The 4,007-nt window shown below is 56.8% G+C and overlaps 1 pseudogene; it reads left to right on the top strand.

Moving 5' to 3' along the window:
* Positions 1-1,558: 1,558 nt before the first annotated feature.
* LOC115323191 lies at positions 1,559-3,711 on the top strand (annotated as a pseudogene).
* The last annotated feature ends 296 nt before the right edge of the window (positions 3,712-4,007 follow it).

Below are 4,007 nucleotides of genomic sequence, written 5' to 3'. Positions count from 1 at the left end.
GAGACCTTTTGGTCTGGCACTGGAACTGTAATGGCTTTACCGGCAAGAGAGCGGTGCTACAGCAACACTTGCAGCAACTAATGAGGAAACCAGACGTCATAATGATTCAAGAAACACTCAGCGAAGAGACGCCGAGACTCCCGGGCTACCGGTCGCACGACAGCCCTCCGAGCGCAAGGGACACGTCCAAGGGCAAGGGCAGAGGGGTCTGCACCTTCGTTAGGAAAGGGATCACATTCATGGAACACGAACTGATCGGCAGAAGCGCCATCGAACACTGCACGGTGGAAGGAATCACGGGCCGGAAGAGGAAGGAGAGCACTTTCCTGGTGAACGTCTACAGCAATCCGTCTCACGGACAACAGAAGTTCAAGGCACTATTCCACAAGGCGAGCAGAGTCGCGGAGAGCAATACGCTCGTAGTGTGCGGAGACTTTAACGCTCCGAACCAAGACTGGGGCTACCAAAGAACGACGGTCAAGGGGAGGGAGCTGATGCAAGATGCCACCGAAGTGGGACTGAACCTAATCACGGATCCGGCCTTTCCCACCAGGATCGGCACATCGGTTATGAGAGACACCACTCCGGATCTTACCTTCGTCAAAACCGACGGAGGATCGAGAGAAGCGGAATGGAGAAACACGGGCCAAGAGCTGCGCAATGATCACTACATCGTGGAGGTCGTCGTACCGCTCAAAGGACAAGGCAATACCGGCATAAGGAAGCATCGCATTACGGACTGGGAGGCCTTTCGAACAGCACTACCCGCGGTGCAACTGGACATTACGGACATCGAGCAATGGGCGGCTACGTCGTTGAGACGACGGAAGGAGCCACCAAAGAGCTGGAGACGGACGAACGGATAGACAAGATGGACAGTTGGCTGTCCCACTTGATAGAAGCCAAGCAGTCCATAAAGGCGAGGTGGCAGAAGCAACGAACCAACCGACGTCTAAGGAAGAAGATCGCCGAGCTCAACAGGCAGATCGAGGCCCACTGCAAGGTGCTATGCACCCAACAATGGAACGAGGCCTGCAACGAAGCCGACGGACAGTTACACAAGGGCAAGACGTGGAACATGCTGCGGCACCTCCTCGACGACACCAAGACCAAGGGCCACCAGCACAACAACCTGGCCAGGATCCTACACAGGGAAATCTGCGAACACGGGGAGGACGAGGTTAAGCGGCGCTTGGACGCCAAGTACCTACCAAGCACGCCCACGGAGAGACACTCGGATTACCAAGGCAACGAGAACGAGACGCTAGATCGAGCCATCGAGACGTGGGAAGTCAGAGTTGCCCTGCAGGATCTCAATGGCAGGTCCGCCGCGGGTCCCGACCGAGTGACCAACAGAGCGCTCAAAAACCTCAACGAAGCGGCCATTGAAACGCTCACGAACTTCTACAACAAGTGCTGGCAAGAAGGAAGGCTGCCCAAGCAATGGAAAGCAGCCAAGACGATTCTCATCCCCAAGCCTGGCAGGCCGCCCAACATAGAGAACCTCAGGCCGATCTCGCTGACTTCGTGCGTGGGAAAGGTCCTCGAGCACGTTCTCATGAACAGGTGGCAGCGTTACCTGGAAGAATCGGAGCTCTACCGAAATTCCATCATCGGGTTTCGGAACAAGCTCGGGACGCAAGACGCCATGATCTTACTAAAGAACGAGATCATCGACGATATGACGGGCACCAAGGACAACAGAGCCATACTCGGGCTGGACTTGCAGAGCGCCTTCGATAAAGTGAGGCACTCGGCTATCCTGGCCCAAGTATCGAGGCTAAACATGGGCAGGAGGACATACGAGTATATCAAAGACTTCCTGACGGAACGGACCACCAAAATCTGCGCGGGAGACCTGCAGCTCGAAGAGAAGAAGCTGGGCAGCGTTGGAACCCCGCAGGGCTCGGTGATCTCCCCGTTACTCTTCAACCTCGTGATGATCGGGGTGGCCAACCGGCTAGAAAGAGTAGCGGGAGTCCGGCACACCATCTACGCCGACGACGTTACGCTATGGGTACCAAAAAGAAGCGACGGACACATCGAGACAACGCTGCAAGAAGCGGTCAACGCCATCAAGGAGCAACTGGACGGGTCTGGACTCGTCTGCTCTCCGGCCAAGTCAGAGCTGCTGGTAATTCCACCGAAAGGAGCGGGCAGGAAAAAAAAGAATATGGAAATCAAGTACGAGCGTCCCAAGATCATGGTGAAGACGGCAGGACGACAAGAAATATCGGAGGTCGAGAAGATTCGAGTGCTCGGGCTGCTCATCGAGCGAAACCGGGTCAACGGTGAAACGATGAACAAGCTCGCGGGCAAAGCGGCCGCGGCAATGAGACTGATCAAGAGGGTGTCCAACAGAAGGGCGGGGATGAAGGAGGAGAGCCTGACCAGGCTCGTTCAATCCTTCGCAGTCAGCCACATAACGTACGTGGCCGCCTTCCACAACTGGAGGCCCAGTGAACGTAACAAGATTGACGCCACCATACGCAAAACGTATAAGGCGGCACTCGGTCTTCTCGGGAGCACGAGCACCGAAAACCTCATGGCGTTGGGAGTCCACAACACGCTGGACGAAATAGCCGAGGCACAGAGAACGGCGCAACTCGAGCGTCTCACTGAAACGAGAACCGGAAGACAGATTTTGCAGGACCTTGGCCTCGAACCGAGGGAAGGCGAGCAGCAGACCAGCGTACCTATACCGGATAGCATCAACAGAAAGCTCAGGGTCTGCTCGATCCCGAGGAACGTGAACCCCGAGCACAACAAGGAGCGAAGGTTGGCGAGGGCCAGGGCTCTCGTGGACCTCCACGCCAGAGAAGAAGGGGCCGTCTACGTGGACGCGGCGGAGTATCGAGGGAGCAGCGACGCATACGCGGCGGTGGTCGTCGGGGCATCGACGGGTGCAACGAAGACCGCGGCGAGCGTCCGCACTCGAGAAGCGCACCGGGCGGAAGAGGTGGCCATCGCCTTGGCTGTCTCCGACCCCGGATGCACTACAGTGTTGTGCGACTCTAGAACGGCAGTGAAGAATTACGTCAAGGGTAGGGTATGTAGTGAGGCCGCGCGCATACTACGCAAGGCCGCAGACATCGGACGCAAAAGTGCTGTGGCGATCAAGTAGTTTCCGGCCCACATGGGCAGTGACGTGTCGGAACGCGGGAACGCGAATCACAACGAGACGGCCAACGCGGCCGCGCGAGGACTAACCAACCGCGCAGCTGCAAACACGGCCGACTCGGAGTGTTGGTCGCGGTACAGTGTCAAGGACAAGATGACCTCCTTCAACGAAATAGTGAAGTGGTACAGACTAAACAGACAGACTATGCCGCCACCTCATCCAGGGCTTACTAGGAAGGAGGCAGTGTTATACAGACAATTACAGACTGGGTCCCTGCTCACCCCTGTGCTAGCAAAGCACGTGTGTCCGAGTGTGTACGCGAGTGACGTGTGTAGACTGTGCGCGAAGGAGAGAGCTACCGCGGCTCACATCCTTTGGGATTGGAGCGTAAATCCGCGAGAAGCCTGCGAGAAGACGACGATCCCGCCGCAGCTAGAGGCTGCAACGAGGAGCTACGATCAAGAGACACAACTCAAGGCCGTCCAGCAGGTCTCGGCAGCTCTAGAGAGGCAGCGACTAAGCGAAACCGGGGAGAAGGGGAGCAGCACTCCCAGGAAGGGGCGGCGGCCCTCTCGGACCCGCGGAAGTAGCAAGGAAGCAAGACCTCGAGGAGCAGAACGCACGAGACTGACATAGTGGCCGCGTCGCGGTGAAAGTTCGTCCTCCCTGCGTGGAGGGAGCCTAACCGACTCTGCAGGCATTTTCAGTAAAGTTGTTCTCTCTCTCTCTCTCTCTATCTCGCTCAGCAATCATTGTCGGATCTTGGAAGAAACGCGAATCGTGAACTTTGTGTCAATGGGCTTTATTCAGAAGTCAGGCGCAGCAGGCCCTGCCTCGGCGAGGCCGTAATCTAAAACAGTTGTTCTCAACCATTATGTTTCGCAGA

This window comes from Ixodes scapularis, unplaced genomic scaffold, assembly GCF_016920785.2.
Source record: "Ixodes scapularis isolate PalLabHiFi unplaced genomic scaffold, ASM1692078v2 PGA_scaffold1__304_contigs__length_218370807, whole genome shotgun sequence".
Taxonomy (NCBI): Eukaryota; Metazoa; Arthropoda; class Arachnida; order Ixodida; family Ixodidae; genus Ixodes; species Ixodes scapularis.
The sequence above is the reverse complement of the archived record's forward strand: the minus strand, read 5'-3'. Positions and strand labels throughout refer to the sequence as shown.